Source organism: Myodes glareolus, chromosome 3, assembly GCF_982192425.1.
Source record: "Myodes glareolus chromosome 3, mMyoGla1.1, whole genome shotgun sequence".
In the NCBI taxonomy this organism is placed as follows: Eukaryota; Metazoa; Chordata; class Mammalia; order Rodentia; family Cricetidae; genus Myodes; species Myodes glareolus.
Genome location: NC_142028.1, coordinates 96,396,199 through 96,410,170, shown reverse-complemented (window position 1 = coordinate 96,410,170; position 13,972 = coordinate 96,396,199). Strand labels below are relative to the sequence as shown.

The 13,972-nt window shown below is 40.9% G+C and overlaps 1 long non-coding RNA gene across 1 annotated transcript in view; it reads left to right on the top strand.

The window, feature by feature from the left end:
* The window catches only part of LOC146895095 (uncharacterized), a 75,590-nt gene that overhangs the window by 45,664 nt on the left and 15,954 nt on the right, over positions 1 to 13,972 (top strand). The window contains exon 2 of the long non-coding RNA XR_015000720.2: positions 10,763 to 10,831. This is a non-coding gene — a long non-coding RNA (uncharacterized LOC146895095). The remainder of the gene's footprint in view (positions 1 to 10,762; positions 10,832 to 13,972) is intronic.

Genomic DNA, 13,972 nt, shown 5'->3' with positions numbered 1-13,972 from the left:
GCTTTGAGTTTCTCTCCGTTCAATTTGATGTTAGCTGTCGGCTTACTATATATTGCTTTTATTATATTTAGGTATGATCCTCGTATACCCAATCTCTCCAACACCTTTATCATAAAGGGGTGTTGAATTTTGTCAAATGCTTTTTCAGCATCCAATGAAATGATCATATGGCTTTTTTCTTTCAATTTATTTATATGATGGATTACATTGATAGATTTGCGTATGTTGAACCAGCCCTGCATCTCTGGGATGAAGCCCACTTGATCATAATGGATAATTTTTCTAATGTATTCTTGGATTCAGTTTGCCAGTATTTTATTGAGTATTTTGGCGTCAATGTTCATGAGTGAGATTGGTCTGTAATTCTCTTTCTTGGTTGTGTCTTTGTGTGGTTTTGGTATCAGGGTAACTGTAGCTTCATAAAAAGAGTTTGGCAATGATTCTTCTGTTTCTATATTGTGAAGTACATTAAGGAGTATAGGCATTAGCTCTTCCTGGAAGTTCTGGTAGAATTCTGCATTGAAACCATCTGGACCTGGGTTTTTTTTTGGTGGGGAGGTTTTTGATAACAGCTTCTAATTCTTCGCGACTAACAGGTCTATTTAGATTGTTCACTTGCTCTTGATTTAACTTTGGTAAATGGTATTTATCTAAAAACCAATCCATTTCTTGTATATTTTCCAACTTTGTGGCATATAAACTCTCGTAGTAAGATCTAATGATTCTCTGAATTTCCACTGTGTCTGTTGTTATGTCCCCTTTTTCATTTCCGATCTTATTAATTTGAGTGTTCTCTCTCTGCCGTTTGATTAGTTTGGCTAGGGGTTTGTCAATCTTGTTGATTTTCTCCAAGAACCAACTTTTTGTTTCGTTGATTTTTTGGATTGTTTTCTGTGTTTCTATTTTGTTGATTTCAGCCCTCAGTTTGATTATTTCCAATCTTCTACTCCTCCTGGGAGAGTCTGCTTCTTTTTTTTCCAGAGCTTTTAGGTGTGCTGTTAAGTCTCCAATATATGCTTTCTCCGTTTTCTTTAATTGGGCACTTAGCGCTAGGAACTTTCCTCTTAGATCTGCTTTCATTGTGTCCCATTGAGTATGTTGTGTCTTTATTTTCATTAAATTCAAGGAAGACTTTAATTTCTTTCTTTATTTCTTCCTTGACCCAAGGATGATTCAGTAGTTGACTATTCAACTTCCACACATTTGTAGGCTTTCTGGAATTCGAATTGTTATTGAGTTCTAACTTTATTCCGTGGTGATCCGACAAGACACAGGTGATTACTAATATTTTTTTGTATCTGTGTAAGTTTTCTTTGTTACCGAGTATGTGGTCAATTTTCGAGAAGGTTCCATGAGCTGCAGAGAAGAAGGTATATTCTTTCCTTTTTGGGTAGAATGTTCTATAGATATCTGTTAAGTCCATTTGATTAATTACCTCTAGCAATTCTCTTATTTCTCTGTTGATTTTCCGTTTGATTGATCTGTCCATTGGTGAGAGAGGTGTGTTGAAGTCTCCTACTATTAGTGTGTGTGGTTTGATGACTGCCTTGAGTTCTAAAAGTTTTTCTTTTACATAAGTGGGTGCTTTTATATTAGGGGCGTAGATATTCAGGATTGAGACTTTCTCCTGATTAATTGTTCCTGTTAAGAGTATGAAATGTCCATCTCCATCTCTTCTGATTGATTTTAGTTTGAAGTCAATTTTGTTAGATATTAGAATGGCCACACCAGCTTGTTTCTTAGGTCCGTTTGCTTGGAAAACCTTTTCCCAACCCTTTACTCTGAGTAGATGTCTATCTCTGTGGTTGAGGTGTGTTTCTTGTAAACAGCAGAATGTTGGATCCTGTTTTCTTATCCAGTCTCTAAGTCTGTACCTTTTTATAGGTGAGTTGAGTCCATTAATATTAAGTGATATTAATGACCAGTGGTTGTTGATTCCATTTATTATTTGTGTGTGTGTGTGTGTGTGTGTGTGTGTGTGTGTGTGTAGTAGAGTTTGTGTGTTTCTCTTCTTTGAGTTGTGGTTGTGAAGGGTCGCTAGATGTCTGGGTTATTGTAGGTAGTGATGGCAATGTTGGATTCCTTGGGTTGCGATTTTCCTTCTATTACTTTCTGTAGGGATGGATTTGTGGCTACGAATTGTTTAAATTTATTTTTATCCTGGAATATTTTGTTTTCTCCGTTGATAGTGAACGATAGCTTGGCTGGGTATAGTAGTCTGGGTTTGCATCCATGGTCTCTTAGTTTCTGCAGTACCTCTATCCAGGATCTTCTGGCTTTCATGGTTTCCATAGAGAAGTCTGGTGTAAGCCTGATAGGTTTACCTTTATAAGTCACTTGACCTTTTTCTGTTGCAGCTCTTAATATTCTTTCTTTAATCTGGATGTTTTGTGTTTTGATTATTATATGGCGAGGGGACGTTTTTTTTTGATCCAGTCTATTCGGCGTTCTGTATGCTTCTTGAACCTTCATAGGAATATTGTTCTTTAGATTGGGAAAGTTTTCTTCTATAATTTTGTTAAATATATTTTCTGGGCCTTTGATCTGCAGTTCTTCTCCTTCTTCAATCCCTATTATTCTTAGATTTGGTTTTTTTATTGTGTCCCAGATTTCCTGAATGTTTTGTGAAGAGAATTTGTTGAATTTGCTGTTTTCTTTGACCAGAGCATTTATTTTCTCTATGGTATCTTCAGAATCTGAGATTCGTTCTTCTATCTCTTGTATTCTATTGGTTATGCTTGATTCTGTAGTCTCTGCTCGTTTACCTAGGTTTTCCATATCCAGCCGGTTCTCGTTTTGTGTTTTCTTCATTGCCTCCATTTCAGTTTTCAATTCTTGGACTGTTTCCTTTACTTGTTTGATTGTTTTTTCTTGGTTTCTCAGGGTATCATTCACGGATTTACTTATTTCTTCAAACTTTTTGTTATATTTCTCATCCATTTCTATACTCATTTCTTCAAACTTTTTGTTATACTTCTCAACCAGTTCCTTAAGGGAGTTATTCATATCCTGTTTAAGGGACTCTATTGTTTTCATAATGGCACTTTTTCCCACTTCATCTGGGTTAGAGTGTTCAAATCCTTCTGTTGTAGGGTCGTTGGGATCTGGTGTTTTCATGTTGTTTTTCAGATTGTTGGAGGAGGTCTTGCCTTGGCGTCTGCCCATCTCTTCCTTCAAATGCTCTCTATTGGAACTTCTGGTAGCGGGTCAGGTTCCCTTGTTGGGCAGGGAGTTCACTGATAGAATGCCTACCTTTCCTCAGGCAGGCTATTGAAGCACAGGCACTCCCTCTTTCCGGGATGCGCCTACAGAGCAGGCCCAGTGTGCAAGGCAGCTGAGCTGGGGAAATTTTATGGCCCCAGTGGGAGGGGAGAAATATAGAAATTTGTACCTGGATGGAAGCTGGGATGGCAGGCGGGAGAGCTTAGCAGGGTGGAACCAGCACTGCAAGTTGACCTGGGAGTCTATGGGGTCGGGGAAAGTCCGAGCTCCTCCTCGCCGGGCCCCTGCTGCTGGCCTGAAGCAAACTTACCCCTCCGATGGCCCACTGGCTGGAGGCTGGGATGGCTGGCAGGGGCGCTAGCAGGGTGGAGCCAGCAGAGCAGGCTGACCTGGGAGTCTATGGGGTCGGGGAAAGACCGAACTCCTCCTCACCAGCCCCTGTCGCAGGCCCGAAGCAAACTCACCCCTCCGATGGCCCTTTGGATGGAAGCTGGGATGGCTGGAGGAGATGCTAGCAGGGTGGAGCCAGCAGAGCAGGCTGACCTGGGAGTCTATGGGGTCGGGGAAAGTCCTAGCTCCTCCTCGCCGGGCCCCTGCCGCGGGCCCGAAGCACACTCACCCTTCCGATGGCCCTCTGGATGCCTGATAAAATACTCTTACAAAGGCAGCTTAAGCAACACAGTACTTGCAAGTAATCACAGTGTTTACTTTACAGCAGACATCTCAGTATTACTAGTATATTACAAAATAAAGAAATTGTTAAAGGGAAATTGTATTCACTTTATCTTCTTGACACTAAGCATGAAATCTTGCAAATATTTGTGATATAGCATTGGGTATAGTCATCAAAGTAGTGTTCTATATTTGTAAGGTTTCCTAGGTTGGGCGTCTCAAGACTGTTTGTCATTATGGAAGTTCTACAGAAACTGTGAAAGGTGACCTTGTTTCACATGTGTTAGGCTTTTATAAAAGGAACCCTGAAGAGGTATTATATTCCATCCTGGTTTAGTTTGGAATATAATAATTCCATCCTGGTTTAGTATCCTCTAAGTGTAAGTATCACAGTTTACTGCAGGGATCAAAAGGAAGACAGTGTGAACTCTGCAAGAGGAGGTACATAATTAAATGTTTGAATAATGATAAACTAAGACATTATTGGCCCAGTAAATTTCTTGATTAATATTTTCTTATTTCCCATCTGAGTGATTCTTCTTAAAGTTATTTTACATCGACATTTTATTTTTAAAGGTGTTATAGTTTGAATACTTAGTAATAAGGGGAGAAATGCAACCAAAATTATTCTTCTTCCACTCTACATACTGATACTTGAAATTTTCTTTTTTTAAAAATCTGTTGGTGCACATGTCTGTAATCCCAGCGCTTAGGAGGCAGAGGCAAGTGGATCTCTGTGAGTTTGAGAACAGCCTACTCTGCACAGTGAATTTCAGGACAGCCAGGACTATGTAGGGAGGCCCTGTCTCAAAACAAAACAAGAAAACCAACAAACCCTGTTCCTTTAGTACTTAATTTCTCATTTTCAACATAAGTGATTCTAGTTGAAAAGCTATATTATCTTTTGTTTCTTCTAGTACCATGCTTGAGGGTTTAAGCCAATACTAAAACAGTTTGAAAAAAAAATCAGCCGAAGTCATACAATCATTACAAGTGAATACTGAAAAGGGGAGTTTGAAAGATTTAAGAGCACTGTAGTTTGCATATCTTTGCCCTGTGAATTCCCTTTTTCATATCATCAAAGAAAGGGTATAATGAAATGATAAAGCTCACTTGCATTTACTTGGAGCAGTTTCGAGAGAATTTGAATTTTATCTGGTTTGTGGTTTTTGTTCCTGAGAATGGTACACTTACCCAAGCTTTCCTGCTCTAGCACCCCAAATCACCCTTTGTTCTCCTTAATCTTGAGGCTTTCAATAACATTTGTTCACCCAAGGAGTAGGGGTGTCTTGGAACCAGTGTTTAACTCTGTCATTTCTGAGTGACAGGAGGTGTGAGAGCCAAAGTTACTTTTAAAGTTTTAATGACTATGCCTTAGAGATCCATGAAACAAAAATGCCTCTGATCTGCAAGTCCCTGACCCAGGAACAGACAGTTCCTGAAATACTGGAGGTTGCTGTTTATGGGTGACGACAAGTCACCTGTTTTCACTCCTCTAACAAGTTTGACCCATCTATACCAGATGTGCTTGATCACATGTGGGCAGGAGATATGCAGGCAGGAAATACGTCAGGATATATGCTTGCCCCTGATTAAACCTGATGGGAAATACAATGAATTATGGGTTTTCCTTCTTTAGCCTTTGCAAAATTTGATTGGGACCATTTTCTGGGATACTGGATATTGAACTGACCAGAGCCCATCTACCAGGCCAGTATTTAGTTAAAGTTTGCTTCAAATTTGGCTTTAAATTGTGACAGTGTTCTTATTCTTCATCAGTGGGTTTCACAAAGACTGAATTTGTGTTCCATTAGAAATAAGTTTGGTGTTGTAGAATGTTACTTAAAGATTTGCCACATTTGTTTAATGCTGTGGAATATTTGTTTGACAAAGCAAAGATGTATTGTATTCTTTTATGTTGTATTTCTTTAACTCTGCATAGCTATTTTACTTTGACTGTCGAAAACACCTGATAGGTCTAATGAAGAGCTGAATGACCAATAGCTAGTCAGGAGAAAGGAAAGGCAGGGCTGACATGTAGAGAGAATAAATTGGGAGAGGTTAGGGAAGTTGTAGTAGGAGGCTGCTCAGTTGGTAGAGCATGAGACTCTTCATCTCAGGGTCATGAGTTCAAGCCCCAACCAATATGTAGTAGGAGGACATTCATTTGTTCCTGGCTGCTTAGACTCAAAATAATTACATAGAAACTATATTATTTACAACACTGTTTGGCCTGTACCCTAAGCATATTGCTAGCTAGCTCCTACTTCTAGAATTAAGCCATTTTTATTATTTTATATTTTACCATGAGGCTTGTAGCCTATCAGCGAGGTTCCAGCTGGCAACTTGCATCTTTCTCCTCTAGTGGCTCGAAGGCATCTTCCTGACTCGGCCTTCTTTCTCCCAGCATTCAGTTTAGTTTTCCCTGCCTAGCTCTACTCTGCCCTATCGCAGGCCAAGGCAGATTCTTTATTTATTAACCAATAAAAGCAACACATACACAGAAGGACGTCCCACACCAGGAAGTTAAAGGAGGAGAGAAGTATTTCAGGAGCCAGCACCCAGCTACACAGCGAGTCAAGAGTAAGAAGAGTAAGAAGTAAGGAGAGGTAAAAGCCCGGAGGCAAAAGATAGATGGGATAATTTAAGAAAAGCTGGCTAGAAACAAGCTAGGCTAAGGCTGAGCTTTCATAAGTATGAATAGGTCTCTGTGTGTTTATTTGGGAGCTGGGTAGTGGGCCCACGAAAAGCAAAGAGTAAACAACAACAACCATCCAACCAAGCAGCCAACCAATCAACAATATTTTGGGGTTGCAAAGAGACCACCATTCTAGATGAAGTATCTGAACCAAGCCAACTTTACCCTTGATCACGAGGGTGTGCTCTAAAAGTGCCAACACACTGAGACAGGAAGTGCATTTGGTTTTTATTCTAACTCAGGAGGTGGCTGTGTCTTTTCCCATTGGCTGGGTCCCACATCACAATCTTATTCAGAGTCTGAAAATAACTGGCACACAGAAGACAGAAGGAGAAGGGGGTCTCTGCTCCTAGGAGAAAATCATTTCTCGCCGTAGCAAATTCCTAGAATAGAGAAATAGGCCTCTGTGTAAACAAAGGTTTTACTGGGTGGGGAAGATTTACATAAGATTACATTTACATAAAAGAATTATAAGGTGGAGAAGCTAAAAAAAAAATTTTAATTCCTAGTCCTAAACACAAGTGTTATAGTATTTGATAGAAAAGACTCATATTTGTTATTCTTATTGTTTCCTATCTATAAAATGAAGGTAGGAAACAAATTGTTGGGAATCCATTGCCAAATCTTAGCTATCCACACAGGAAATTACCTGTCTTGGGATCATGTACACACTAGAGTCTTGATGTGACCACTTCCTTAAGAACTCACCCACTGTTTGGCCAGCACAGTATAATAACAAAGAGTAAATAATCTAGCTCATGGTTTGTGAGGGTGAATTTTTCCTGTCAGCTTCACTGAATTTGATGTCACCTAAGACACAGCTCTGAGTCTGGCTATGAGGACATTTCCAGCGAGATTTAGCTGAAGAAGGAAGATCTACCCTGAACATGGGCGGCATTGTCCCATAGACTGGGGTCCAAGACTGAATAAAAAGGGAAAGGGGAGAAATTGAGCTCAGCATCGGCATCCATCTTTTCTTCTTCCTGAGTAAATGGCTGTAATGTGGCCAGTTGCCTCATATTCCTTGCTGACCTCACCAGGATTAACAGTATCCCTTTAAATCATCATCTAAAACAAACTTTTCTTCTTTAAGTTGCTTCTGAGAGGCATTTTGCCAAAACATGGACAAAAGAAACTAATACATATGCTAAGTGGAGTCTTGAACTTCAATTCATGTACCAATCTCATTTTCTTTTCTCTTATCACATAGACCCTTTCAACTTCTGCTTCAGGGTACCAACTAAACTAGTTTATTGGGTGATATGACTTCCCTCTGTCTGATAAATAGTAAACTCATTTTGTTTGTTTGTTTCGGCAGAGCAGAGGACAAGGTTAAGGTTAGGGAAGAGTATTTTTATTCTTAGGTTCTGGTAACTGAGGAAGGGGAGTGTCAAGACCAGGGTAAGATGGGAAGGCTTAGGCTGGTTAGGTCCTAGTAATTGTGGGGTTCATCTTATCTATTTGAGGTAAATCCGAGTCAACTTTCTGGAACTTACAAGAATTCTTTCTGAGTTTGCAAAGAGATAAGTTTTAACATTCCCACTGTCTATAGTCTGTATTGAAATTCACATTGTAGAAATGGCAGTGTCTACAATCCTTTCATGCCAGAAAGGATTCTGGTTGAAAACATTAATCTTCTTTCTTCTGTCCCGAAACCATGGCAGATGTCTTCAGCACAATGGAAAGCACCTTTTAAGTCTGTAGTTAGCAAACAGCCGAAGGGAATTTGAAATCTTGAGTTTGTGGCTATGATGAGAGTGGTAGCCCTTTGCCAGAGCTCCGTTAATAACTCATTGGAATTTTATTAATTAATGTTAAGAAAATGAACCCTTGGAGTCCTAATATAATGGTAGGAGAGAGAGAGAGAGAGAGAGAGAGAGAGAGAGAGAGAGAGAGAAATCTGGGACATTTTTTATTCTTTCAAACGTCTCAAATCACTTGCCTTTGTCATCACTCTGGCTTTTTATCCTCAGACCTTTATAACCCACATTTACACACCTTAATAACTTGACTTTGCACACTGTAAAACACCTCTCTAGACCCTAAAACATTCTTAGATCTGCATCTCTTAAGCCTTTCTATCTTTACCAAAGTGACCCTGAAAGCACCTGTTCCTCCCCCAGCATCACAGCATCATCTTAGCACCCAGGAGAAATCTGTCTTGTGAGTTTGTCTCTTCTTGAGACTGACTGAACTGAACAAGGTGAACTGTGTTTGGACTTAGTATTGGCTCTAAGAGGGTGAGGCCTGTGACCTGAGTTTTACAGAGAACTGAGAAAGCGGCTGGGCCTTGGTTCATGCTGTAAGCTGGCAAAGCTACTAGTCATCAAACAGCATTGGATTCCTGAGAGGAATACCTTTCACCTGAATTAATGATTAGAAAGGACAGAGACGGTACTTAATTGGCTACCTAGACTGACACCCCAGGGTTTCAGGCCAACATCCATCTTCCAGCTAGAAGAAGTAGATCTGCAAGGTCCCAGAACATTCCGCAGGCTTCTGTGGAGTAAGAAAGCATGGGAGGGCCAACTTGCCTGTTGTCCACAGTCTGAAGAGGGTCTTTGCAGCAGCTGAGGTGAAAGGCAGGTTTTCTCAGTGGCTAGGGTTGCCATGTATGAAGCAAGTTCTGAGTGGAAGTTCTTCTGTGGCCATTCGTCTTCTTTGGGGAAAACAGGGGTGGTACCAGGAGCTGGCATGTCTCTAATACAAAAAGTCTTTTGAATTAAACATTTTATAGGCCATATTCTTTAGATCTCTGAGCATTAGAGGACTGTTTGTTTATTGAGTATATCTGAGTTATGACTATAATGGCACTAGTCAGGATCTGCCTGGAGAGAGCTGAACACAAGACGAGAGGTTGTGGAGGAATGTTTTACCCAGAGTCCTCCAGCTTGACTGTAACTGCCTTTAAATTAATAGGTCAGATTTATGCCTGTGAAGGACAAAGAAGAAAAGAAAATTTCCTTTTTGCAATAGAAGATTAACACTAAAAACTGACGATAGTGAAGGTCACACAGTGCAGGAGGGAATTATCTTCCAGGTTTAATTTATACCCAACTTAATTTAATTTTGCTTCATTAGGCCACTCTTGTAAATACCTTACAGGAAGGGCTGGGTGCTGTAATCTCTAGGTTAGCTTTTGCTAATTCAAAATAGATCTTTATAACCTTAAATTTTTATCACTATATATAATATATTTTAAAGCATCATTAAATCACATGTATAATATGTTATAACAGATCTAACTGCATATTTTATCATCATCTAAAAGCAGAAACCAGGGCTGGAGAGATGGCTCAGTGGTTAAGAGCACTGACTGCTCTTCCAAAGGTCCTGAGTTCAATTCCCAGCAACCACATGGTGGCTCACAACCATCTGTAATGAGGTCTGGTGCCCTCTTCTGGCCTGTAGACATACACACAGAAAGAATATTGTATATATAATAAATAAATAAATTTAAAAAATAAAAAAAAATAAAAGCAGAAACCAATTTAAAGTATTTGAGACTTGTCTTCTTAGTTTAGAAGGAGATTTAATGAGCAGAGCTCATGAGGACTGTTTGACACATTTGTATTATTCTAAAATAATATATTTTTAATAATTTATATTAGTTTCTAATTAAGTGTAAGCATGTGTATCTGTGTGTGGATATATACATGGGAATTTATGGGCCCTCAGAACCCAGAGACAATGGATCTCCAAGCATGAGAGTTTCAGACAGAGGGTAGTGAACCTCAGTGTGGGTGCTGAGCACCAAACCTGAGTCCTTTGCAGTCACAACAAAGGCTAAACCATCTTTCTAGTTTCCCAATATATTCTTTTAATATTAGCATTACACTCTCAACAACCTTGTGATAGCTGTTCTGGGTTGTCAACTTGGCTCCATCTGGAATGAACTTTAATACAGAACTGGAAGGCATACTTGTGAGAGATTTTCTGTTTGGTTTGAAGTGGACAAATCCACTTCTAGTCTAGACCTTTGAGGAAGACACACCTCTGATCCAGATCTTAAGGCAGGAAGACACATCTTTAATCTGGGCCATGCCTTCTGCTGGAAGCCTATATAAGGACATGGAAGAAGAAAGGTTTTGCTCTTTGCCTGTTTGCCCTTGCCACGCTACCACATCCATTTCTTCCCTGGCACTGAAGCCTACTTCTTTGGGATTTCAGCAGATACAGAACACCAGCTGAGACATCCAGCCTTGTGGAACTACAAGATTCTTGGACTTCTGTTCACAGGTAATCATTGTTGGATTAGTTCAACTGCAGCCTGTAAGTCATCCCTATAAATTGTGTGTGTGTTTGTGTGTGTGTGTGTGTGTGTGTGTGGGGGGAGAGAGAGAGAGAGAGAGAGAGAGAGAGAGAGAGAGAGAGAGAGAGAAATAAGAGAGAGAGAGAGAGAGAGAGAGAGAGAGAGAGAGAGAGAGAGATATTCTATAAGTTTTGTGACTCTAGAGAATTCTGGCTAATATAAATCCTAACAGGAAATGATTATTGTCTACTTTTACAGGAACACAAACCCACTAGGAGACAGATTAATGATATTGTCTTGCATCAGGACAATAACAAAGTAAGAGTTTGTCATACAGCTCACAAGACAGAGTTAAGACGGTAGACTCTGAAACCCTAGCAGAGAATATAGAACCCCCAAATAGGCAGGTTGACCTAAGTCCTAGCCTGTGGCCACTGCCACTCAGCTAGAGTGTTGTAGAGCAGGATGAGAAGAGCCTTCACTCTCTCCTCAGTAAGGTCTGTCTGGTAGCTACAGGTTAACTGGGTTCTGGGATGGTGAGACATGCAGTGTGGGGGAAGACTCGCTAAGACGACTCTATTGGCTGTCTAAAGTCACATAGAGACACATGTGACTTTTGGTCCACGGCTGGGCTGATGGGGTGAAAGGGATGATATACAAAATCCTCTCTGGGGTGGGATCCTAGACTATGAAATGGCATTTGGTTCTAGGAGAAAGAATAGAGAGTTCTAGATGGAAAAGACGTGGGAAACATTTTGATATTAGGCTCTACACAAACAGGCTAGGGCAATTGATTTAACAATGAGCCTAGACTGTCATGATAAAGTTTAATCTTGACCCAATTAAAAAGTTGTAATGAAAGTTCAAACACCCAACTGGAGGATCATACTAACTACCTACTGAGTGCCAGGCAGCACTTAGGGAGAAGAGGGTCAGAACTCCACGGTGTGAGGGATGAGAGGTTGGCTGGGCAGTGTGTGGCAGTGGGGAATACAAGTCAACTAGATAACTCCAGTGATCTTGGTAGGCAACCTACAGAAGCCTGGAAAAGACAACCAATGACTTTTCGGTGAAGGTCATGCCCCGCACCTCTTCTGGAGATGCAGCTAGAAAAACATGTGGCTCCGAGAAAGAATGTTTGGGTCCCTATAGATACTATCAACCCAGCCTGGTCAGCTGAATGTTTTCAGGGCAACCTAGGAACAAATCCTTGACCCAGACAGTAGTAAAAACATTGGAGTTAGGCATACCAGGCCCGGAATCTTGATTCTCTTGTTCCTGTTGCTAAATGACCCCCAAGATTTTTACTTAAATTCATCTGTAAAATGGGGAGAGCAGTTGCATCTATTCAAATGAGCTGCTGACACTCACACGAGACCGTTCATTTGTTACTGTTAAATGAGATAGTGGAAATGCCCCATAAGGAGACTGTGGGTGGCAAAGAAACACACTTCTAGAGAACAGGGGTAGTGAGAGGGAGGGATACCAAACAGATGAAAGTATGCCACCAGAAAAAAATAATTGCCTACTCAAATCCATCAGTCTCGGAGTTGGAAAACTGTCATTTCCCAGCAGGAAAATGCCAACCAATGTGAGAACTACATGTTTCTCTCTGTTCCCCTTTTCAGAGAGCTCTCTTTGAGCAGGAAAACTCTCAAGTATAGGGAGTGTCTACTCTGTTACATGACCTTTATTAAGATCTTTCCTTAAGGGTGGGGGCTGCCGCTGAGTGGTACAATATATGCTCAATATATTTATGATTCTGGGCCACCCTTAGCACGAAAAGCAAACAAAACTAAATATCTCTCTTTTTACCTGCCCAAACCTTCGTTGTGACATAAATCCTATCAGCTCCTTTTCATACAAGAGGAGCCCAGACTCGGTGGTGGAGGGCTATACCCCGTGCATTGATGGGAGCCGGATTCTGGCCTGACTCTACCAGACCAACAGGAGAGCTTTGACGGGTGCCTTCCCTGGACTAGCACACACCCAGCTTTTGCAAGGATACCACTCGGCACCAGATGGTCTTGAAAGCATTTCACCAGGGAGCGCAGGAGCCATTTTCCATGAGCTACATGGTTACAATTTATGAGCCCCAATTCACTCCTACAAGGAGGCAATTGGGTTGATTATTCCAGCCGAGAGCCCCTCAGTAGTGCCAGCTGCGGTAACTCTCCGCTCTTGGCTGCCGGCCCCCAACCAGAGCTTTTGTTGGCTAGTTTTCCCCAGAGAAAGTCCACACGCAATTGTTCATTAACATGATTGGGATAATTTTCTCAACAGCCCTTTCGTGGAGTAGCCAAAGAAGACTGAGATCGCTCAGTCCACTCTGACTCCCCCAGCCTCGCTGTTTCCTGTTTAGACCTAACATACAGGCTCAGTCTTTGGAGAACAACAGATCTGCATTTGGATTTTGGCGAAGATTTTGATTTGCTGGACAATCTGCGGCTTCTTATTTCCCCTAACTCAGCCTCTAATTCCTCCATTGTAGAACCAGAAAGGACTAAACCAGGCAGCCTGGAAGGATGGGGAGGAGAGGAGCAGGTTAACTGATTTATTGAGTGACCTGTATGTTCAGGAAACATACAGACAGTATTATCCGACATCACAGTAATTCAATGAGACAAGGAACATCGCCCCATTTTAAAGGGAAGAAAACTGAGTCACAGATAGTGTCATCTCAAAGCTAGTAACTAAGTGTAAGCATAATGAATCAAACCAAGTCTGGTTCTCTCTCTCTTTTTTTTTTCACCCCTGCTCCCATGCTGGAAATTGAATCTATTGCCTTGTGCATTCTTGACAAGTACTTTTCCAATGAGTTGTACCCCCAGTCCTTTTTTACTTTTTATTTTGAGACAGGATCTCAATAAATTGTCTAGATTGGCTTTGGACTTACAGTCTGCCTACCCATCCCAAGTAGCTGGGACCGTAGTCTCTTGTTCACTATTATGAATCCATTTTCCTTTATTCTTGGTCTTTTACTCAGACCATGCTATTTGTCTAAATCAGCATGTAGGAAAAAGCAAGGTGACACTTCAGCCAGAACAGTCGGTCTGGGAACTGAACCTGGCCTCTTATGTGAACTTCTCTAAGAGGAGAAAAAATACACACACACACACACACACACA